The following is a 26,233-nucleotide window of genomic DNA, read 5'->3' as shown; positions in this document are numbered from 1 at the left end:
TGCAAGTGGATATTTGGAAAGCTGTGAAGATTTCATAGGAAACGGGAATATCTTCATGTAAAATCTAGACAGAAGCATTCTCAGAAACTTCTTTGTGATGTGTGTCCTTAACTAACAGAGATGAAACTTTCTTTTGATACAGCAGTTTGGAAACACTCTTTTTGTAGAATCTGTAAGTGGATATTGGGACAGCTCTGAGGATTTCGTTGGAAACGGGAATATCTTCATTTAAAATCTAGACAGAAGCATTCTCAGAAACTTCTTTCTGATGTGTGTCCTCAACTAACAGAGTTGAACCTTTCTTTGGATAGAGCAGTTTGGAAACACTCTTTTTGTAGAATCTGCAAGTGGATATTTGTTTAACTGTGATGATTTCGTTGGAAACGGGAATATCTTCATCTAAAATCTAGACAGAAGCATTCTCAGAAACTTCTTTGTGATGTTTGTCCTCAACTAACAGAGTTCAACATTTCTTTTGCTACAGCAGTTTGGAAACACTCTTTTGGTAGAATCTTCAAGTGGATACTTGCATAACTGTGAAGATTTCATTGGAAACGGGAATATCTTCATATAAAATCTAGACAGAAGCATTCTCAGAAACTTCTTTGTGATGTGTGTCCTCAACTAACAGAGTTGAACCTTTCTTTGGATACAGCAGTTTGGAAACACTGTTTTTGTAGAATCTGTAAGTGGATATTTGGATAACTGTGATGATTTCGTTGGAAACGGGAATATCTTCATCTAAAATCTAGACAGAAGGGCTGTCAGAAACTACTTTGTGATATCTGCATTCAAGTCACAGAGCTGAACATTCCCTTTCATAGAGTAGGTTTGAAACAGTCTTTCTGTAGTATCTGGAAGTGGACATTTCGAGCGCTTTCAGGCCTATGGTGAAAAAGGAAATATCATCCCATAAAATCTAGACAAAAGCATTCTAAGAAACTTATTTGGGATGAGTTTACTCCACTAACAGACTTGATCATTTCTTTTGATATGGCAGTTTGGAAACACTCTTTTTGTAGAATCTGCAAGTGGATATTTGGATAACTGTAAAGATTTCGTTGGAAACGGTAATATCTTCATATAAAATCTTGACAGAAGCTCTCTCAGAAACCTCTTTGTGATGTTTGTCCTCAACTAACAGAGTTCAACATTTCTTTTGCTACAGCAGTTTGGAAACACTCTTTTTGTAGAATCTTCAAGTGGATATTTGGATAACTGTGAAGATTTCATAGGAAACGGGAATATCTTCATATAAAATCTTGACAAAAGCATTCTCAGAAACTTCTTCGTGATGAGTGTCCTCAACTAACAGAGTTGAACCTTTCTTTTGACAGAGCACTTTCGAAACACTCTTTTTGTAGAATCTGTAAGTGGATATCTAGATAGTTCTAACGATTTCATTGGAAACGGGAATATCTTCATCTGAAATCTAGACAGAAGCACTGTCAGAAACTACTTTGTGATATCTATATTCAACTCACGGAGCTGAACATTCCCTTTCATAGAGCAGGTTGGAAACCCTCTTTCTGTAGTGTCTGGAAGTGGACATTTCGAGCGCATTCGGGCCTATGGTGAAAAACGAAATATCTCCCCTTTAAATCTACACAGAAGCATTCTCCGAAACTTATTTGGCATGTGTGTCCTCAACTAACAGAGTTGATACTTTCTTTTGATAGAGCAGTTTGGAAACACTCTTTTTGTAGAATCTGCAAGTCGATGTTTGGATAACTGTGAAGATTTCATTGGAAACGGGAAAATCTTCATGTAAAATCTAGACAGAAGCATTCTCAGAAACTTCTTTGTGATGAGTGACCTCAACTAACAGAGTTGAACCTTTTTTTTTATAGAGCAGCTTGGAAAAACTCTTTTTGTAGAATCTGTATGTGGATATCAAGATAGTTCTAACGATTTCATTGGAAACCTGAATATCTTCTAAAATCTAGACAGAAGCACTGTCAAAAACTACTTTGTGATATCTGCATTCAAGCCTCAGAGCTGAACATTCCGTTTCATAGAGCAGGTTTGAAACACTCTTTCTGCAGTATCTGCAAGTGGACATTTCGAGCGCTTTCAGGCCTACGGTGAAAAAGGAAGTATCTTCCCATAAAAACGAGACAGAGGATTTCTCAGAAACTTATTTGGGATGTGTGTCCTCAACTAAGAGAGTTGAACCTTTCTTTTGATACAGCAGTTTGGAAACACTCTTTTTGTAGAATCTGCAAGTGGATATTTGGAAAGATGTGAAGATTTCATAGGAAACGGGAATATCTTCATGTAAAATCTAGACAGAAGCATTCTCAGAAACTTCTTTCTGATGTGTGTCCTCAACTAACAGAGTTGAACCTTTCTTTGGATAGAGCAGTTTGGAAACACTCTTTTTGTAGAATCTGTAAGTGGATATTTGTTTAACTGTGATGATTTTGTTGGAAACGGGAATATCTTCATCTAAAATCTAGACAGAAGCATTCTCAGAAACTTCTTTGTGATGTTTGTCCTCAACTAACAGAGTTCAACATTTCCTTTGCTACAGCAGTTTGGAAACACTCTTTTTGTAGAATCATCAAGTGGATATTTGCATAACTGTGAAGATTTCATTGGAAACGGGAATATCTTCATATAAAATCTAGACAGAAGCATTCTCAGAAACTTCTTTGTGATGAGTGTCCTCAACTAACAGAGTTGAACCTTTCTTTTTCTAGAGCAGTTTGGAAACACTCTTTTTGTAGAATCTGTATGTGGATATCAAGATAGTTCTAACGATTTCATTGGAAACGGGAATATCTTCTTCTGAAATCTAGACAGAAGCACTGTCAGAAACTACTTTGTGATATCTGCATTCAAGCCTCAGAGCTGAACATTCCGTTTCATAGAGCAGGTTTGAAACACTCTTTCTGCAGTATCTGCAAGTGGACATTTCGAGCTCTTTCAGGCCTACGGTGAAAAAGGAAGTATCTTCCCACAAAAACGAGACAGAGGATTTCTCAGAAACTTATTTGGGATGTGTATCCTCAACGAAGAGAGTTGAACCTTTCTTTTGATACAGCAGTTTGGAAACACTCTTTTTGTAGAATCTGCAAGTGGATATTTGGAAAGCTGTGAAGATTTCATAGGAAACGGGAATATCTTCATGTATAATCTAGACAGAAGCATTCTCAGAAACTTCTTTGTTATGTGTGTCCTTAACTAACAGAGATGAAACTTTCTTTTGATACAGCAGTTTGGAAACACTCTTTTTGTAGAATCTGTAAGTGGATATTGGGACAGCTCTGAGGATTTCGTTGGAAACGGGAATATCTTCATTTAAAATCTAGACAGAAGCATTCTCAGAAACTTCTTTCTGATGTGTGTCCTCAACTAACAGAGTTGAACCTTTCTTTGGATAGAGCAGTTTGGAAACACTCTTTTTGTAGAATCTGCAAGTGGATATTTGTTTAACTGTGATGATTTCGTTGGAAACGGGAATATCTTCATCTAAAATCTAGACAGAAGCATTCTCAGAAACTTCTTTGTGATGTTTGTCCTCAACTAACAGAGTTCAACATTTCTTTTGCTACAGCAGTTTGGAAACACTCTTTTTGTAGAATCTTCAAGTGGATATTTGCATAACTGTGAAGATTTCATTGGAAACGGGAATATCTTCATATAAAATCTAGACAGAAGCATTCTCAGAAACTTCTTTGTGATGTGTGTCCTCAACTAACAGAGTTGAACCTTTCTTTGGATACAGCAGTTTGGAAACACTGTTTTTGTAGAATCTGTAAGTGGATATTTGGATAACTGTGATGATTTCGTTGGAAACGGGAATATCTTCATCTAAAATCTAGACAGAAGGGCTGTCAGAAACTACTTTGTGATATCTGCATTCAAGTCACAGAGCTGAACATTCCCTTTCATAGAGTAGGTTTGAAACAGTCTTTCTGTAGTATCTGGAAGTGGACATTTCGAGCGCTTTCAGGCCTATGGTGAAAAAGGAAATATCATCCCATAAAATCTAGACAAAAGCATTCTAAGAAACTTATTTGGGATGAGTTTACTCCACTAACAGACTTGATCATTTCTTTTGATATGGCAGTTTGGAAACACTCTTTTTGTAGAATCTGCAAGTGGATATTTGGATAACTGTAAAGATTTCGTTGGAAACGGTAATATCTTCATATAAAATCTTGACAGAAGCTCTCTCAGAAACCTCTTTGTGATGTTTGTCCTCAACTAACAGAGTTCAACATTTCTTTTGCTACAGCAGTTTGGAAACACTCTTTTTGTAGAATCTTCAAGTGGATATTTGGATAACTGTGAAGATTTCATAGGAAACGGGAATATCTTCATATAAAATCTTGACAAAAGCATTCTCAGAAACTTCTTCGTGATGAGTGTCCTCAACTAACAGAGTTGAACCTTTCTTTTGACAGAGCACTTTCGAAACACTCTTTTTGTAGAATCTGTAAGTGGATATCTAGATAGTTCTAACGATTTCATTGGAAACGGGAATATCTTCATCTGAAATCTAGACAGAAGCACTGTCAGAAACTACTTTGTGATATCTATATTCAACTCACGGAGCTGAACATTCCCTTTCATAGAGCAGGTTGGAAACCCTCTTTCTGTAGTGTCTGGAAGTGGACATTTCGAGCGCATTCGGGCCTATGGTGAAAAACGAAATATCTCCCCTTTAAATCTACACAGAAGCATTCTCCGAAACTTATTTGGCATGTGTGTCCTCAACTAACAGAGTTGATACTTTCTTTTGATAGAGCAGTTTGGAAACACTCTTTTTGTAGAATCTGCAAGTCGATGTTTGGAAAGATGTGAAGATTTCATAGGAAACGGGAATATCTTCATGTAAAATCTAGACAGAAGCATTCTCAGAAACTTCTTTCTGATGTGTGTCCTCAACTAACAGAGTTGAACCTTTCTTTGGATAGAGCAGTTTGGAAACACTCTTTTTGTAGAATCTGTAAGTGGATATTTGTTTAACTGTGATGATTTTGTTGGAAACGGGAATATCTTCATCTAAAATCTAGACAGAAGCATTCTCAGAAACTTCTTTGTGATGTTTGTCCTCAACTAACAGAGTTCAACATTTCCTTTGCTACAGCAGTTTGGAAACACTCTTTTTGTAGAATCATCAAGTGGATATTTGCATAACTGTGAAGATTTCATTGGAAACGGGAATATCTTCATATAAAATCTAGACAGAAGCATTCTCAGAAACTTCTTTGTGATGAGTGTCCTCAACTAACAGAGTTGAACCTTTCTTTTTCTAGAGCAGTTTGGAAACACTCTTTTTGTAGAATCTGTATGTGGATATCAAGATAGTTCTAACGATTTCATTGGAAACGGGAATATCTTCTTCTGAAATCTAGACAGAAGCACTGTCAGAAACTACTTTGTGATATCTGCATTCAAGCCTCAGAGCTGAACATTCCGTTTCATAGAGCAGGTTTGAAACACTCTTTCTGCAGTATCTGCAAGTGGACATTTCGAGCTCTTTCAGGCCTACGGTGAAAAAGGAAGTATCTTCCCACAAAAACGAGACAGAGGATTTCTCAGAAACTTATTTGGGATGTGTATCCTCAACGAAGAGAGTTGAACCTTTCTTTTGATACAGCAGTTTGGAAACACTCTTTTTGTAGAATCTGCAAGTGGATATTTGGAAAGCTGTGAAGATTTCATAGGAAACGGGAATATCTTCATGTATAATCTAGACAGAAGCATTCTCAGAAACTTCTTTGTGATGTGTGTCCTTAACTAACAGAGATGAAACTTTCTTTTGATACAGCAGTTTGGAAACACTCTTTTTGTAGAATCTGTAAGTGGATATTGGGACAGCTCTGAGGATTTCGTTGGAAACGGGAATATCTTCATTTAAAATCTAGACAGAAGCATTCTCAGAAACTTCTTTCTGATGTGTGTCCTCAACTAACAGAGTTGAACCTTTCTTTGGATAGAGCAGTTTGGAAACACTCTTTTTGTAGAATCTGCAAGTGGATATTTGTTTAACTGTGATGATTTCGTTGGAAACGGGAATATCTTCATCTAAAATCTAGACAGAAGCATTCTCAGAAACTTCTTTGTGATGTTTGTCCTCAACTAACAGAGTTCAACATTTCTTTTGCTACAGCAGTTTGGAAACACTCTTTTTGTAGAATCTTCAAGTGGATATTTGCATAACTGTGAAGATTTCATTGGAAACGGGAATATCTTCATATAAAATCTAGACAGAAGCATTCTCAGAAACTTCTTTGTGATGTGTGTCCTCAACTAACAGAGTTGAACCTTTCTTTGGATACAGCAGTTTGGAAACACTGTTTTTGTAGAATCTGTAAGTGGATATTTGGATAACTGTGATGATTTCGTTGGAAACGGGAATATATTCATCTAAAATCTAGACAGAAGGGCTGTCAGAAACTACTTTGTGATATCTGCATTCAAGTCACAGAGCTGAACATTCCCTTTCATAGAGTAGGTTTGAAACAGTCTTTCTGTAGTATCTGGAAGTGGACATTTCGAGCGCTTTCAGGCCTATGGTGAAAAAGGAAATATCATCCCATAAAATCTAGACAAAAGCATTCTAAGAAACTTATTTGGGATGAGTTTACTCCACTAACAGACTTGATCATTTCTTTTGATATGGCAGTTTGGAAACACTCTTTTTGTAGAATCTGCAAGTGGATATTTGGATAACTGTAAAGATTTCGTTGGAAACGGTAATATCTTCATATAAAATCTTGACAGAAGCTCTCTCAGAAACCTCTTTGTGATGTTTGTCCTCAACTAACAGAGTTCAACATTTCTTTTGCTACAGCAGTTTGGAAACACTCTTTTTGTAGAATCTTCAAGTGGATATTTGGATAACTGTGAAGATTTCATAGGAAACGGGAATATCTTCATATAAAATCTTGACAAAAGCATTCTCAGAAACTTCTTCGTGATGAGTGTCCTCAACTAACAGAGTTGAACCTTTCTTTTGACAGAGCACTTTCGAAACACTCTTTTTGTAGAATCTGTAAGTGGATATCTAGATAGTTCTAACGATTTCATTGGAAACGGGAATATCTTCATCTGAAATCTAGACAGAAGCACTGTCAGAAACTACTTTGTGATATCTATATTCAACTCACGGAGCTGAACATTCCCTTTCATAGAGCAGGTTGGAAACCCTCTTTCTGTAGTGTCTGGAAGTGGACATTTCGAGCGCTTTCGGGCCTATGGTAAAAAACGAAATATCTTCCCATAAAATCTAGACAGAAGCATCCTCAGAAACTTATTTGGGATGTGTGTCCTCAACTAACAGAATTATACCTTTCTTTTGGTAGAGCAGTTTGGAAACAATCTTTTTGTATAATCTGGAAGTCGATGTTTGGATAACCATGAAGATTTCGTTGGAAACGGGAATATCTTCATATAAAATCTAGACAGAAGCATTCTCAGAAACGTCTTTGTGATGAGTGTCCTCAACTAACAGAGTTGCACCTTTCTTTTGATAGAGCAGTTTGGAAACACTCTTTTTGTGGAATGTGTAATTGGATATCTAGATAGTCCTAACGATTTCGTTGGAAACGGCAATATCTTCGTTTAAAATCTAGACAGAAGCATTCTCAGAAACTTCTTTGTGATGTGTGTCCTCAACTAACAGAGATGAACCTTTCTTTGGATACAGCAGTTTGGAAACACTCTTTTTGTAGAATCTGCAAGTGGATATTTGGAAAGCTGTGAAGATTTCATAGGAAACGGGAATATCTTCATGTAAAATCTAGACAGAAGCATTCTCAGAAACTTCTTTGTGATGTGTGTCCTCCACAAACAGAGTTGAACATTTCTTTTGATACAGCAGTTTGGAAACACTCTTTTTGTAGAATCTGTAAGTGGATATTGGGACAGCTCTGAGGATTTCGTTGGAAATGGGAATATCTTCATTTAAAATCTAGACAGAAGCATTCTCAGAAACTTCTTTGTGATGTGTGTCCTCAACTAACAGAGTTGAGCCTTTCTTTGGATAGAGCAGTTTGGAAACACTCTTTTTGTCGAATCTGCAAGTGGATATTTGTTTAACTGTGATGATTTCGTTGGAAACGGGAATATCTCCATCTAAAATCTAGACAGAAGCATTCTCAGAAACTTCTTTGTGATGTTTGTCCTCAACTAACAGAGTTCAACATTTCTTTTGCTACAGCAGTTTGGAAACACTCTTTTTGTAGAATCTTCAAGTGGATATTTGCATAACTGTGAAGATTTCATTGGAAACGGGAATATCTTCATATAAAATCTAGACAGAAGCATTCTCAGAAACTTCTTTGTGATGTGTGTCCTCAACTAACAGAGTTGAACCTTTCTTTGGATACAGCAGTGTGGAAACACTGTTTTTGTAGAATCTATAAGTGGATATTTGGATAACTGTGATGATTTCGTTGGAAACGGGAATATCTTCATCTAAAATCTAGACAGAAGGGCTGTCAGAAACTACTTTGTGATATCTGCATTCAAGTCACAGAGCTGAACATTCCCTTTCATAGAGTAGGTTTGAAACAGTCTTTTTGTAGTATCTGGAAGTGGACTTTTCGAGCGCTTTCAGGCCTATGGTGAAAAAGGAAATATCATCCCATAAAATCTAGACAAAAGCATTCTAAGAAACATATTTGGGATGAGTTTACTCCACTAACAGACTTGATCATTTCTTTTGATATAGCAGTTTGGAAACACTCTTTTTGTAGAATCTGCAAGTGGATATTTGGATAACTGTAAAGATTTCGTTGGAAACGGTAATATCTTCATATAAAATCTTGACAGAAGCATTCTCAGAAACTTCTTTGTGATGTTTGTCCTCAACTAACAGAGTTCAACATTTCTTTTGCTACAGCAGTTTGGAAACACTCTTTTGGTAGAATCTTCAAGTGGATATTTGGATAACTGTGAAGATTTCATAGGAAACGGGAATATCTTCATATAAAACCTTTACAAAAGCATTCTCAGAAACTTCTTTGTGATGAGTGTCCTCAACTTACAGAGTTGAACCTTTCTTTTTATAGAGCAGTTTGGAAACACTCTTTTTGTGGAATCTGTAATTGGATATCTAGATAGTCCTAAGGATTTCGTTGGAAACGGGAATATCTTCATCTAAATTCTAGACAGAAGCACTGTCAGAAACTACTTTGTGATATCTGCATTCAAGTCACAGAGGTGAACATTCCCTTTCATAGAGCAGGTTGGAAACCCTCTTTCTGTAGTGTCTGGAAGTGGACATTTCGAGCGCATTCGGGCCTATGGTGAAAAACGAAATATCTCCCCTTTAAATCTACACAGAAGCGTTCTCAGAAACTTATTTGGGATGTGTGTCCTCAACTGACAGAGTTGAAACTTTCTTTTGATAGAGCAGTTTGGAAACACTCTTTTTGTAGAATCTGCAAGTCGATGTTTGGATAACTGTGAAGATTTCGTTGGAAACGGGAATATCTTCATATAAAATCTAGACAGAAGCATTCTCAGAAACTTCTTTGTGATGAGTGTCCTCAACTAACAGAGTTGAACCTTTCTTTTTCTAGAGCAGTTTGGAAACACTCTTTTTGTAGAATCTGTATGTGGATATCAAGATAGTTCTAACGATTTCATTGGAAACGGGAATATCTTCTTCTGAAATCTAGACAGAAGCACTGTCAGAAACTACTTTGTGATATCTGCATTCAAGCCTCAGAGCTGAACATTCCGTTTCATAGAGCAGGTTTGAAACACTCTTTCTGCAGTATCTGCAAGTGGACATTTCGAGCTCTTTCAGGCCTACGGTGAAAAAGGAAGTATCTTCCCATAAAAACGAGACAGAGGATTTCTCAGAAACTTATTTGGGATGTGTATCCTCAACGAAGAGAGTTGAACCTTTCTTTTGATACAGCAGTTTGGAAACACTCTTTTTGTAGAATCTGCAAGTGGATATTTGGAAAGCTGTGAAGATTTCATAGGAAACGGGAATATCTTCATGTAAAATCTAGACAGAAGCATTCTCAGAAACTTCTTTGTGATGTGTGTCCTTAACTAACAGAGATGAAACTTTCTTTTGATACAGCAGTTTGGAAACACTCTTTTTGTAGAATCTGTAAGTGGATATTGGGACAGCTCTGAGGATTTCGTTGGAAACGGGAATATCTTCATTTAAAATCTAGACAGAAGCATTCTCAGAAACTTCTTTCTGATGTGTGTCCTCAACTAACAGAGTTGAACCTTTCTTTGGATAGAGCAGTTTGGAAACACTCTTTTTGTAGAATCTGCAAGTGGATATTTGTTTAACTGTGATGATTTCGTTGGAAACGGGAATATCTTCATCTAAAATCTAGACAGAAGCATTCTCAGAAACTTCTTTGTGATGTTTGTCCTCAACTAACAGAGTTCAACATTTCTTTTGCTACAGCAGTTTGGAAACACTCTTTTGGTAGAATCTTCAAGTGGATACTTGCATAACTGTGAAGATTTCATTGGAAACGGGAATATCTTCATATAAAATCTAGACAGAAGCATTCTCAGAAACTTCTTTGTGATGTGTGTCCTCAACTAACAGAGTTGAACCTTTCTTTGGATACAGCAGTTTGGAAACACTGTTTTTGTAGAATCTGTAAGTGGATATTTGGATAACTGTGATGATTTCGTTGGAAACGGGAATATCTTCATCTAAAATCTAGACAGAAGGGCTGTCAGAAACTACTTTGTGATATCTGCATTCAAGTCACAGAGCTGAACATTCCCTTTCATAGAGTAGGTTTGAAACAGTCTTTCTGTAGTATCTGGAAGTGGACATTTCGAGCGCTTTCAGGCCTATGGTGAAAAAGGAAATATCATCCCATAAAATCTAGACAAAAGCATTCTAAGAAACTTATTTGGGATGAGTTTACTCCACTAACAGACTTGATCATTTCTTTTGATATGGCAGTTTGGAAACACTCTTTTTGTAGAATCTGCAAGTGGATATTTGGATAACTGTAAAGATTTCGTTGGAAACGGTAATATCTTCATATAAAATCTTGACAGAAGCTCTCTCAGAAACCTCTTTGTGATGTTTGTCCTCAACTAACAGAGTTCAACATTTCTTTTGCTACAGCAGTTTGGAAACACTCTTTTTGTAGAATCTTCAAGTGGATATTTGGATAACTGTGAAGATTTCATAGGAAACGGGAATATCTTCATATAAAATCTTGACAAAAGCATTCTCAGAAACTTCTTCGTGATGAGTGTCCTCAACTAACAGAGTTGAACCTTTCTTTTGACAGAGCACTTTCGAAACACTCTTTTTGTAGAATCTGTAAGTGGATATCTAGATAGTTCTAACGATTTCATTGGAAACGGGAATATCTTCATCTGAAATCTAGACAGAAGCACTGTCAGAAACTACTTTGTGATATCTATATTCAACTCACGGAGCTGAACATTCCCTTTCATAGAGCAGGTTGGAAACCCTCTTTCTGTAGTGTCTGGAAGTGGACATTTCGAGCGCATTCGGGCCTATGGTGAAAAACGAAATATCTCCCCTTTAAATCTACACAGAAGCATTCTCCGAAACTTATTTGGCATGTGTGTCCTCAACTAACAGAGTTGATACTTTCTTTTGATAGAGCAGTTTGGAAACACTCTTTTTGTAGAATCTGCAAGTCGATGTTTGGATAACTGTGAAGATTTCATTGGAAACGGGAAAATCTTCATGTAAAATCTAGACAGAAGCATTCTCAGAAACTTCTTTGTGATGAGTGACCTCAACTAACAGAGTTGAACCTTTTTTTTTATAGAGCAGCTTGGAAAAACTCTTTTTGTAGAATCTGTATGTGGATATCAAGATAGTTCTAACGATTTCATTGGAAACCTGAATATCTTCTAAAATCTAGACAGAAGCACTGTCAAAAACTACTTTGTGATATCTGCATTCAAGCCTCAGAGCTGAACATTCCGTTTCATAGAGCAGGTTTGAAACACTCTTTCTGCAGTATCTGCAAGTGGACATTTCGAGCGCTTTCAGGCCTACGGTGAAAAAGGAAGTATCTTCCCATAAAAACGAGACAGAGGATTTCTCAGAAACTTATTTGGGATGTGTGTCCTCAACTAAGAGAGTTGAACCTTTCTTTTGATACAGCAGTTTGGAAACACTCTTTTTGTAGAATCTGCAAGTGGATATTTGGAAAGATGTGAAGATTTCATAGGAAACGGGAATATCTTCATGTAAAATCTAGACAGAAGCATTCTCAGAAACTTCTTTCTGATGTGTGTCCTCAACTAACAGAGTTGAACCTTTCTTTGGATAGAGCAGTTTGGAAACACTCTTTTTGTAGAATCTGTAAGTGGATATTTGTTTAACTGTGATGATTTTGTTGGAAACGGGAATATCTTCATCTAAAATCTAGACAGAAGCATTCTCAGAAACTTCTTTGTGATGTTTGTCCTCAACTAACAGAGTTCAACATTTCCTTTGCTACAGCAGTTTGGAAACACTCTTTTTGTAGAATCATCAAGTGGATATTTGCATAACTGTGAAGATTTCATTGGAAACGGGAATATCTTCATATAAAATCTAGACAGAAGCATTCTCAGAAACTTCTTTGTGATGAGTGTCCTCAACTAACAGAGTTGAACCTTTCTTTTTCTAGAGCAGTTTGGAAACACTCTTTTTGTAGAATCTGTATGTGGATATCAAGATAGTTCTAACGATTTCATTGGAAACGGGAATATCTTCTTCTGAAATCTAGACAGAAGCACTGTCAGAAACTACTTTGTGATATCTGCATTCAAGCCTCAGAGCTGAACATTCCGTTTCATAGAGCAGGTTTGAAACACTCTTTCTGCAGTATCTGCAAGTGGACATTTCGAGCTCTTTCAGGCCTACGGTGAAAAAGGAAGTATCTTCCCACAAAAACGAGACAGAGGATTTCTCAGAAACTTATTTGGGATGTGTATCCTCAACGAAGAGAGTTGAACCTTTCTTTTGATACAGCAGTTTGGAAACACTCTTTTTGTAGAATCTGCAAGTGGATATTTGGAAAGCTGTGAAGATTTCATAGGAAACGGGAATATCTTCATGTATAATCTAGACAGAAGCATTCTCAGAAACTTCTTTGTGATGTGTGTCCTTAACTAACAGAGATGAAACTTTCTTTTGATACAGCAGTTTGGAAACACTCTTTTTGTAGAATCTGTAAGTGGATATTGGGACAGCTCTGAGGATTTCGTTGGAAACGGGAATATCTTCATTTAAAATCTAGACAGAAGCATTCTCAGAAACTTCTTTCTGATGTGTGTCCTCAACTAACAGAGTTGAACCTTTCTTTGGATAGAGCAGTTTGGAAACACTCTTTTTGTAGAATCTGCAAGTGGATATTTGTTTAACTGTGATGATTTCGTTGGAAACGGGAATATCTTCATCTAAAATCTAGACAGAAGCATTCTCAGAAACTTCTTTGTGATGTTTGTCCTCAACTAACAGAGTTCAACATTTCTTTTGCTACAGCAGTTTGGAAACACTCTTTTGGTAGAATCTTCAAGTGGATATTTGCATAACTGTGAAGATTTCATTGGAAACGGGAATATCTTCATATAAAATCTAGACAGAAGCATTCTCAGAAACTTCTTTGTGATGTGTGTCCTCAACTAACAGAGTTGAACCTTTCTTTGGATACAGCAGTTTGGAAACACTGTTTTTGTAGAATCTGTAAGTGGATATTTGGATAACTGTGATGATTTCGTTGGAAACGGGAATATATTCATCTAAAATCTAGACAGAAGGGCTGTCAGAAACTACTTTGTGATATCTGCATTCAAGTCACAGAGCTGAACATTCCCTTTCATAGAGTAGGTTTGAAACAGTCTTTCTGTAGTATCTGGAAGTGGACATTTCGAGCGCTTTCAGGCCTATGGTGAAAAAGGAAATATCATCCCATAAAATCTAGACAAAAGCATTCTAAGAAACTTATTTGGGATGAGTTTACTCCACTAACAGACTTGATCATTTCTTTTGATATGGCAGTTTGGAAACACTCTTTTTGTAGAATCTGCAAGTGGATATTTGGATAACTGTAAAGATTTCGTTGGAAACGGTAATATCTTCATATAAAATCTTGACAGAAGCTCTCTCAGAAACCTCTTTGTGATGTTTGTCCTCAACTAACAGAGTTCAACATTTCTTTTGCTACAGCAGTTTGGAAACACTCTTTTTGTAGAATCTTCAAGTGGATATTTGGATAACTGTGAAGATTTCATAGGAAACGGGAATATCTTCATATAAAATCTTGACAAAAGCATTCTCAGAAACTTCTTCGTGATGAGTGTCCTCAACTAACAGAGTTGAACCTTTCTTTTGACAGAGCACTTTCGAAACACTCTTTTTGTAGAATCTGTAAGTGGATATCTAGATAGTTCTAACGATTTCATTGGAAACGGGAATATCTTCATCTGAAATCTAGACAGAAGCACTGTCAGAAACTACTTTGTGATATCTATATTCAACTCACGGAGCTGAACATTCCCTTTCATAGAGCAGGTTGGAAACCCTCTTTCTGTAGTGTCTGGAAGTGGACATTTCGAGCGCATTCGGGCCTATGGTGAAAAACGAAATATCTCCCCTTTAAATCTACACAGAAGCATTCTCCGAAACTTATTTGGCATGTGTGTCCTCAACTAACAGAGTTGATACTTTCTTTTGATAGAGCAGTTTGGAAACACTCTTTTTGTAGAATCTGCAAGTCGATGTTTGGATAACTGTGAAGATTTCATTGGAAACGGGAAAATCTTCATGTAAAATCTAGACAGAAGCATTCTCAGAAACTTCTTTGTGATGAGTGACCTCAACTAACAGAGTTGAACCTTTTTTTTTATAGAGCAGCTTGGAAAAACTCTTTTTGTAGAATCTGTATGTGGATATCAAGATAGTTCTAACGATTTCATTGGAAACCTGAATATCTTCTAAAATCTAGACAGAAGCACTGTCAAAAACTACTTTGTGATATCTGCATTCAAGCCTCAGAGCTGAACATTCCGTTTCATAGAGCAGGTTTGAAACACTCTTTCTGCAGTATCTGCAAGTGGACATTTCGAGCGCTTTCAGGCCTACGGTGAAAATGGAAGTATCTTCCCATAAAAACGAGACAGAGGATTTCTCAGAAACTTATTTGGGATGTGTGTCCTCAACTAAGAGAGTTGAACCTTTCTTTTGATACAGCAGTTTGGAAACACTCTTTTTGTAGAATCTGCAAGTGGATATTTGGAAAGATGTGAAGATTTCATAGGAAACGGGAATATCTTCATGTAAAATCTAGACAGAAGCATTCTCAGAAACTTCTTTCTGATGTGTGTCCTCAACTAACAGAGTTGAACCTTTCTTTGGATAGAGCAGTTTGGAAACACTCTTTTTGTAGAATCTGTAAGTGGATATTTGTTTAACTGTGATGATTTTGTTGGAAACGGGAATATCTTCATCTAAAATCTAGACAGAAGCATTCTCAGAAACTTCTTTGTGATGTTTGTCCTCAATTAACAGAGTTCAACATTTCCTTTGCTACAGCAGTTTGGAAACACTCTTTTTGTAGAATCTTCAAGTGGATATTTGCATAACTGTGAAGATTTCATTGGAAACGGGAATATCTTCATATAAAATCTAGACAGAAGCATTCTCAGAAACTTCTTTGTGATGAGTGTCCTCAACTAACAGAGTTGAACCTTTCTTTTTCTAGAGCAGTTTGGAAACACTCTTTTTGTAGAATCTGTATGTGGATATCAAGATAGTTCTAACGATTTCATTGGAAACGGGAATATCTTCTTCTGAAATCTAGACAGAAGCACTGTCAGAAACTACTTTGTGATATCTGCATTCAAGCCTCAGAGCTGAACATTCCGTTTCATAGAGCAGGTTTGAAACACTCTTTCTGCAGTATCTGCAAGTGGACATTTCGAGCTCTTTCAGGCCTACGGTGAAAAAGGAAGTATCTTCCCACAAAAACGAGACAGAGGATTTCTCAGAAACTTATTTGGGATGTGTATCCTCAACGAAGAGAGTTGAACCTTTCTTTTGATACAGCAGTTTGGAAACACTCTTTTTGTAGAATCTGCAAGTGGATATTTGGAAAGCTGTGAAGATTTCATAGGAAACGGGAATATCTTCATGTATAATCTAGACAGAAGCATTCTCAGAAACTTCTTTGTGATGTGTGTCCTTAACTAACAGAGATGAAACTTTCTTTTGATACAGCAGTTTGGAAACACTCTTTTTGTAGAATCTGTAAGTGGATATTGGGACAGCTCTGAGGATTTCGTTGGAAACGGGAATATCTTCATTTAAAATCTAGACAGAAGCATTCTCAGAAACTTCTTTCTGATGTGTGTCCTCAACTAACAGAGTTGAGCCTTTCTTTGGATAGAGCAGTTTGGAAACACTCTTTTTGTAGAATCTGCAAGTGGATATTTGTTTAACTGTGATGATTTCGTTGGAAACGGGAATATCTTCATCTAAAATCTAGACAGAAGCATTCTCAGAAACTTCTTTGTGATGTTTGTCCTCAACTAACAGAGTTCAACATTTCTTTTGCTACAGCAGTTTGGAAACACTCTTTTTGTAGAATCTTCAAGTGGATATTTGCATAACTGTGAAGATTTCATTGGAAACGGGAATATCTTCATATAAAATCTAGACAGAAGCATTCTCAGAAACTTCTTTGTGATGTGTGTCCTCAACTAACAGAGTTGAACCTTTCTTTGGATACAGCAGTTTGGAAACACTGTTTTTGTAGAATCTGTAAGTGGATATTTGGATAACTGTGATGATTTCGTTGGAAACGGGAATATATTCATCTAAAATCTAGACAGAAGGGCTGTCAGAAACTACTTTGTGATATCTGCATTCAAGTCACAGAGCTGAACATTCCCTTTCATAGAGTAGGTTTGAAACAGTCTTTCTGTAGTATCTGGAAGTGGACATTTCGAGCGCTTTCAGGCCTATGGTGAAAAAGGAAATATCATCCCATAAAATCTAGACAAAAGCATTCTAAGAAACTTATTTGGGATGAGTTTACTCCACTAACAGACTTGATCATTTCTTTTGATATGGCAGTTTGGAAACACTCTTTTTGTAGAATCTGCAAGTGGATATTTGGATAACTGTAAAGATTTCGTTGGAAACGGTAATATCTTCATATAAAATCTTGACAGAAGCTCTCTCAGAAACCTCTTTGTGATGTTTGTCCTCAACTAACAGAGTTCAACATTTCTTTTGCTACAGCAGTTTGGAAACACTCTTTTTGTAGAATCTTCAAGTGGATATTTGGATAACTGTGAAGATTTCATAGGAAACGGGAATATCTTCATATAAAATCTTGACAAAAGCATTCTCAGAAACTTCTTCGTGATGAGTGTCCTCAACTAACAGAGTTGAACCTTTCTTTTGACAGAGCACTTTCGAAACACTCTTTTTGTAGAATCTGTAAGTGGATATCTAGATAGTTCTAACGATTTCATTGGAAACGGGAATATCTTCATCTGAAATCTAGACAGAAGCACTGTCAGAAACTACTTTGTGATATCTATATTCAACTCACGGAGCTGAACATTCCCTTTCATAGAGCAGGTTGGAAACCCTCTTTCTGTAGTGTCTGGAAGTGGACATTTCGAGCGCATTCGGGCCTATGGTGAAAAACGAAATATCTCCCCTTTAAATCTACACAGAAGCATTCTCCGAAACTTATTTGGCATGTGTGTCCTCAACTAACAGAGTTGATACTTTCTTTTGATAGAGCAGTTTGGAAACACTCTTTTTGTAGAATCTGCAAGTCGATGTTTGGATAACTGTGAAGATTTCATTGGAAACGGGAAAATCTTCATGTAAAATCTAGACAGAAGCATTCTCAGAAACTTCTTTGTGATGAGTGACCTCAACTAACAGAGTTGAACCTTTTTTTTTATAGAGCAGCTTGGAAAAACTCTTTTTGTAGAATCTGTATGTGGATATCAAGATAGTTCTAACGATTTCATTGGAAACCTGAATATCTTCTAAAATCTAGACAGAAGCACTGTCAAAAACTACTTTGTGATATCTGCATTCAAGCCTCAGAGCTGAACATTCCGTTTCATAGAGCAGGTTTGAAACACTCTTTCTGCAGTATCTGCAAGTGGACATTTCGAGCGCTTTCAGGCCTACGGTGAAAATGGAAGTATCTTCCCATAAAAACGAGACAGAGGATTTCTCAGAAACTTATTTGGGATGTGTGTCCTCAACTAAGAGAGTTGAACCTTTCTTTTGATACAGCAGTTTGGAAACACTCTTTTTGTAGAATCTGCAAGTGGATATTTGGAAAGATGTGAAGATTTCATAGGAAACGGGAATATCTTCATGTAAAATCTAGACAGAAGCATTCTCAGAAACTTCTTTCTGATGTGTGTCCTCAACTAACAGAGTTGAACCTTTCTTTGGATAGAGCAGTTTGGAAACACTCTTTTTGTAGAATCTGTAAGTGGATATTTGTTTAACTGTGATGATTTTGTTGGAAACGGGAATATCTTCATCTAAAATCTAGACAGAAGCATTCTCAGAAACTTCTTTGTGATGTTTGTCCTCAATTAACAGAGTTCAACATTTCCTTTGCTACAGCAGTTTGGAAACACTCTTTTTGTAGAATCTTCAAGTGGATATTTGCATAACTGTGAAGATTTCATTGGAAACGGGAATATCTTCATATAAAATCTAGACAGAAGCATTCTCAGAAACTTCTTTGTGATGAGTGTCCTCAACTAACAGAGTTGAACCTTTCTTTTTCTAGAGCAGTTTGGAAACACTCTTTTTGTAGAATCTGTATGTGGATATCAAGATAGTTCTAACGATTTCATTGGAAACGGGAATATCTTCTTCTGAAATCTAGACAGAAGCACTGTCAGAAACTACTTTGTGATATCTGCATTCAAGCCTCAGAGCTGAACATTCCGTTTCATAGAGCAGGTTTGAAACACTCTTTCTGCAGTATCTGCAAGTGGACATTTCGAGCTCTTTCAGGCCTACGGTGAAAAAGGAAGTATCTTCCCACAAAAACGAGACAGAGGATTTCTCAGAAACTTATTTGGGATGTGTATCCTCAACGAAGAGAGTTGAACCTTTCTTTTGATACAGCAGTTTGGAAACACTCTTTTTGTAGAATCTGCAAGTGGATATTTGGAAAGCTGTGAAGATTTCATAGGAAACGGGAATATCTTCATGTATAATCTAGACAGAAGCATTCTCAGAAACTTCTTTGTGATGTGTGTCCTTAACTAACAGAGATGAAACTTTCTTTTGATACAGCAGTTTGGAAACACTCTTTTTGTAGAATCTGTAAGTGGATATTGGGACAGCTCTGAGGATTTCGTTGGAAACGGGAATATCTTCATTTAAAATCTAGACAGAAGCATTCTCAGAAACTTCTTTCTGATGTGTGTCCTCAACTAACAGAGTTGAACCTTTCTTTGGATAGAGCAGTTTGGAAACACTCTTTTTGTAGAATCTGCAAGTGGATATTTGTTTAACTGTGATGATTTCGTTGGAAACGGGAATATCTTCATCTAAAATCTAGACAGAAGCATTCTCAGAAACTTCTTTGTGATGTTTGTCCTCAACTAACAGAGTTCAACATTTCTTTTGCTACAGCAGTTTGGAAACACTCTTTTGGTAGAATCTTCAAGTGGATATTTGCATAACTGTGAAGATTTCATTGGAAACGGGAATATCTTCATATAAAATCTAGACAGAAGCATTCTCAGAAACTTCTTTGTGATGTGTGTCCTCAACTAACAGAGTTGAACCTTTCTTTGGATACAGCAGTTTGGAAACACTGTTTTTGTAGAATCTGTAAGTGGATATTTGGATAACTGTGATGATTTCGTTGGAAACGGGAATATATTCATCTAAAATCTAGACAGAAGGGCTGTCAGAAACTACTTTGTGATATCTGCATTCAAGTCACAGAGCTGAACATTCCCTTTCATAGAGTAGGTTTGAAACAGTCTTTCTGTAGTATCTGGAAGTGGACATTTCGAGCGCTTTCAGGCCTATGGTGAAAAAGGAATTATCATCCCATAAAATCTAGACAAAAGCATTCTAAGAAACTTATTTGGGATGAGTTTACTCCACTAACAGACTTGATCATTTCTTTTGATATGGCAGTTTGGAAACACTCTTTTTGTAGAATCTGCAAGTGGATATTTGGATAACTGTAAAGATTTCGTTGGAAACGGTAATATCTTCATATAAAATCTTGACAGAAGCTCTCTCAGAAACCTCTTTGTGATGTTTGTCCTCAACTAACAGAGTTCAACATTTCTTTTGCTACAGCAGTTTGGAAACACTCTTTTTGTAGAATCTTCAAGTGGATATTTGGATAACTGTGAAGATTTCATAGGAAACGGGAATATCTTCATATAAAATCTTGACAAAAGCATTCTCAGAAACTTCTTCGTGATGAGTGTCCTCAACTAACAGAGTTGAACCTTTCTTTTGACAGAGCACTTTCGAAACACTCTTTTTGTAGAATCTGTAAGTGGATATCTAGATAGTTCTAACGATTTCATTGGAAACGGGAATATCTTCATCTGAAATCTAGACAGAAGCACTGTCAGAAACTACTTTGTGATATCTACATTCAACTCACGGAGCTGAACATTCCCTTTCATAGAGCAGGTTGGAAACCCTCTTTCTGTAGTGTCTGGAAGTGGACATTTCGAGCGCATTCGGGCCTATGGTGAAAAACGAAATATCTCCCCATTAAATCTACACAGAAGCATTCTCCGAAACTTATTTGGCATGTGTGTCCTCAACTAACAGAGTTGATACTTTCTTTTGATAGAGCAGTTTGGAAACACTCTTTTTGTAGAATCTGCAAGTCGATGTTTGGATAACTGTGAAGATTTCATTGGAAACGGGAAAATCTTCCTATAAAATCTAGACAGAAGCATTCTCAGAAACTTCTTTGTGATGAGTGTCCTCAACTAACAGAGTTGAACCTTTTTTTTTATAGAGCAGTTTGGAAAAACTCTTTTTGTAGAATCTGTATGTGGATATCAAGATAGTTCTAACGATTTCATTGGAATCGGGAATATCTTCTTCTAAAATCTAGACAGAAGCACTGTCAGAAACTACTTTGTGATATCTGCATTCAAGCCTCAGAGCTGAACATTCCGTTTCATAGAGCAGGTTTGAAGCAGTCTTTCTGCAGTATCTGGAAGTGGACATTTCGAGCGCTTTCAGGCCTACGGTGAAAAAGGAAGTGTCTTCCCATAAAAACGAGACAGAGGCTTTCTCAGAATCTTATTTGGGATGTGTGTCGTCAACTAAGAGAGCTGAACCTTTCTTTTGATACAGCAGTTTGGAAACACTCTTTTTGTAGAATCTGCAAGAGGATATTTGGAAAGTTGTGAAGATTTCGTAGGAAACGGGAATGTCTTCATGTAAAATCTAGACAGAAGCATTCTCAGAAACTTCTTTGTGATGTGTGTCCTGAACTAACAGAGTTCAACCTTTCTTTTGATACAGCAATTTGGAATCACTCTTTTTGTAGAATCTGTAAGTTTATAATGGGTTTGCTATGAGGATTTCATTGGAAATGGGAATATCTTCATTTAAAATCTAGACAGAAGCATTCTCAGAAACTTCTTTGTGATGTGTGTCCTCAACTAACAGAGTTGAACCTTTCTTTGGATAGAGCAGTTTGGAAACACTCTTTTTGTAGAATATGTAAGTGGATATTTGGATAACTGTGATGATTTCGTTGGAAACGGGAATACCTTCATCTAAAATCTAGACAGAAGCACTGTCTGAAACTACTTTGCGATATCTGCATTCAAGTCACAGAGCTGAACATTTCCATTCATAGAGTAGGTTTGAAACAGTCTTTCTGTAGTATCTGGAAGTGGACATTTCGAGCGATTTCAGGCCTATGGTGAAAAAGGAAATATCATCCCATAAAATCTAGACAGAAGCATTCTCAGAAACTTATTAGGGATGTGTTTCCTCAACTAACAGAGTTGATCCTTTCTTTTGATATAGCAGTTTGGAAACACTCTTTTTGTAGATTCTGCAAGTGGATATTTGGATAACTGTGAAGATTTCGTTGGAAACGGTAATATCTTCGTATAAAACCTAGACAGAAGCATTCTCAGAAACTTCTTTGTGATGTGTGTCCTCAACTAACAGAGCGCAAAATTACTCTTGCTACAGCAGTTTGGAAACACTCTTTTTGTAGAATCTTCAAGTGGATATTTGGATAACTGTGAAGATTTCGTTGGAAACGGGAATATCTTCATATAAAATCTAGACAGAAGCATTCTCAGAAACTTCTTTGTGAGGAGTGTCCTCAACTAACAGAGTTGAACCTTTCTTTTGACAGAGCACTTTCGAAACACTCTTTTTGTAGAATCTGTAAGTGGATATCTAGATAGTTCTAATGATTTCATTGGAAACGGGAATATCTTCATCTGAAATCTAGACAGAAGCACTTTCAGAAACTACTTTGTGATATCTGCATTTAAGTCACAGAGCTGAACATTCCCTTTCATATAGCAGGTTTGAAACCCTCTTTCTGTAGTGTCTGGAAGTGGACATTTCGAGCGCTTTCGGGCCTATGGTAAAAAACGAAATATCTTCCCATAAAATCTAGACAGAAGCATCCTCAGAAACTTATTTGGGATGTGTGTCCTCAACTAACAGAATTATACCTTTCTTTTGATAGAGCAGTTTGGAAACAATCTTTTTGTATAATCTGGAAGTCGATGTTTGGATAACCATGAAGATTTCGTTGGAAACGGGAATATCTTCATATAAAATCTAGACAGAAGCATTCTCAGAAACGTCTTTGTGATGAGTGTCCTCAACTAACAGAGTTGCACCTTTCTTTTGATAGAGCAGTTTGGAAACACTCTTTTTGTGGAATGTGTAATTGGATATCTAGATAGTCCTAACGATTTCGTTGGAAACGGCAATATCTTCGTTTAAAATCTAGACAGAAGCATTCTCAGAAACTTCTTTGTGATGTGTGTCCTCAACTAACAGAGATGAACCTTTCTTTGGATACAGCAGTTTGGAAACACTCTTTTTGTAGAATCTGCAAGTGGATATTTGGAAAGCTGTGAAGATTTCATAGGAAACGGGAATATCTTCATGTAAAATCTAGACAGAAGCATTCTCAGAAACTTCTTTGTGATGTGTGTCCTCCACAAACAGAGTTGAACATTTCTTTTGATACAGCAGTTTGGAAACACTCTTTTTGTAGAATCTGTAAGTGGATATTGGGACAGCTCTGAGGATTTCGTTGGAAATGGGAATATCTTCATTTAAAATCTAGACAGAAGCATTCTCAGAAACTTCTTTGTGATGTGTGTCCTCAACTAACAGAGTTGAGCCTTTCTTTGGATAGAGCAGTTTGGAAACACTCTTTTTGTCGAATCTGCAAGTGGATATTTGTTTAACTGTGATGATTTCGTTGGAAACGGGAAAATCTCCATCTAAAATCTAGACAGAAGCATTCTCAGAAACTTCTTTGTGATGTTTGTCCTCAACTAACAGAGTTCAACATTTCTTTTGCTACAGCAGTTTGGAAACACTCTTTTTGTAGAATCTTCAAGTGGATATTTGCATAACTGTGAAGATTTCATTGGAAACGGGAATATCTTCATATAAAATCTAGACAGAAGCATTCTCAGAAACTTCTTTGTGATGTGTGTCCTCAACTAACAGAGTTGAACCTTTCTTTGGATACAGCAGTGTGGAAACACTGTTTTTGTAGAATCTATAAGTGGATATTTGGATAACTGTGATGATTTCGTTGGAAACGGGAATATCTTCATCTAAAATCTAGACAGAAGGGCTGTCAGAAACTACTTTGTGATATCTGCATTCAAGTCACAGAGCTGAACATTCCCTTTCATAGAGTAGGTTTGAAACAGTCTTTTTGTAGTATCTGGAAGTGGACTTTTCGAGCGCTTTCAGGCCTATGGTGAAAAAGGAAATATCATCCCATAAAATCTAGACAAAAGCATTCTAAGAAACATATTTGGGATGAGTTTACTCCACTAACAGACTTGATCATTTCTTTTGATATAGCAGTTTGGAAACACTCTTTTTGTAGAATCTGCAAGTGGATATTTGGATAACTGTAAAGATTTCGTTGGAAACGGTAATATCTTCATATAAAATCTTGACAGAAGCATTCTCAGAAACTTCTTTGTGATGTTTGTCCTCAACTAACAGAGTTCAACATTTCTTTTGCTACAGCAGTTTGGAAACACTCTTTTGGTAGAATCTTCAAGTGGATATTTGGATAACTGTGAAGATTTCATAGGAAACGGGAATATCTTCATATAAAACCTTTACAAAAGCATTCTCAGAAACTTCTTTGTGATGAGTGTCCTCAACTTACAGAGTTGAACCTTTCTTTTTATAGAGCAGTTTGGAAACACTCTTTTTGTGGAATCTGTAATTGGATATCTAGATAGTCCTAAGGATTTCGTTGGAAACGGGAATATCTTCATCTAAATTCTAGACAGAAGCACTGTCAGAAACTACTTTGTGATATCTGCATTCAAGTCACAGAGGTGAACATTCCCTTTCATAGAGCAGGTTGGAAACCCTCTTTCTGTAGTGTCTGGAAGTGGACATTTCGAGCGCATTCGGGCCTATGGTGAAAAACGAAATATCTCCCCTTTAAATCTACACAGAAGCGTTCTCAGAAACTTATTTGGGATGTGTGTCCTCAACTGACAGAGTTGAAACTTTCTTTTGATAGAGCAGTTTGGAAACACTCTTTTTGTAGAATCTGCAAGTCGATGTTTGGATAACTGTGAAGATTTCGTTGGAAACGGGAATATCTTCATATAAAATCTAGACAGCAGCATTCTCAGAAACTTCTTTGTGATGAGTGTCCTCAACTAACAGAGTTGAACCTTTCTTTTTCTAGAGCAGTTTGGAAACACTCTTTTTGTAGAATCTGTATGTGGATATCAAGATAGTTCTAACGATTTCATTGGAAACGGGAATATCTTCTTCTGAAATCTAGACAGAAGCACTGTCAGAAACTACTTTGTGATATCTGCATTCAAGCCTCAGAGCTGAACATTCCGTTTCATAGAGCAGGTTTGAAACACTCTTTCTGCAGTATCTGCAAGTGGACATTTCGAGCTCTTTCAGGCCTACGGTGAAAAAGGAAGTATCTTCCCATAAAAACGAGACAGAGGATTTCTCAGAAACTTATTTGGGATGTGTATCCTCAACGAAGAGAGTTGAACCTTTCTTTTGATACAGCAGTTTGGAAACACTCTTTTTGTAGAATCTGCAAGTGGATATTTGGAAAGCTGTGAAGATTTCATAGGAAACGGGAATATCTTCATGTAAAATCTAGACAGAAGCATTCTCAGAAACTTCTTTGTGATGTGTGTCCTTAACTAACAGAGATGAAACTTTCTTTTGATACAGCAGTTTGGAAACACTCTTTTTGTAGAATCTGTAAGTGGATATTGGGACAGCTCTGAGGATTTCGTTGGAAACGGGAATATCTTCATTTAAAATCTAGACAGAAGCATTCTCAGAAACTTCTTTCTGATGTGTGTCCTCAACTAACAGAGTTGAACCTTTCTTTGGATAGAGCAGTTTGGAAACACTCTTTTTGTAGAATCTGCAAGTGGATATTTGTTTAACTGTGATGATTTCGTTGGAAACGGGAATATCTTCATCTAAAATCTAGACAGAAGCATTCTCAGAAACTTCTTTGTGATGTTTGTCCTCAACTAACAGAGTTCAACATTTCTTTTGCTACAGCAGTTTGGAAACACTCTTTTGGTAGAATCTTCAAGTGGATATTTGCATAACTGTGAAGATTTCATTGGAAACGGGAATATCTTCATATAAAATCTAGACAGAAGCATTCTCAGAAACTTCTTTGTGATGTGTGTCCTCAACTAACAGAGTTGAACCTTTCTTTGGATACAGCAGTTTGGAAACACTGTTTTTGTAGAATCTGTAAGTGGATATTTGGATAACTGTGATGATTTCGTTGGAAACGGGAATATCTTCATCTAAAATCTAGACAGAAGGGCTGTCAGAAACTACTTTGTGATATCTGCATTCAAGTCACAGAGCTGAACATTCCCTTTCATAGAGTAGGTTTGAAACAGTCTTTCTGTAGTATCTGGAAGTGGACATTTCGAGCGCTTTCAGGCCTATGGTGAAAAAGGAAATATCATCCCATAAAATCTAGACAAAAGCATTCTA

Source organism: Gorilla gorilla, chromosome 13 (genome assembly GCF_029281585.2).
Source record: "Gorilla gorilla gorilla isolate KB3781 chromosome 13, NHGRI_mGorGor1-v2.1_pri, whole genome shotgun sequence".
Taxonomy (NCBI): Eukaryota; Metazoa; Chordata; class Mammalia; order Primates; family Hominidae; genus Gorilla; species Gorilla gorilla.
Note: the sequence above shows the minus strand (reverse complement) of the source record.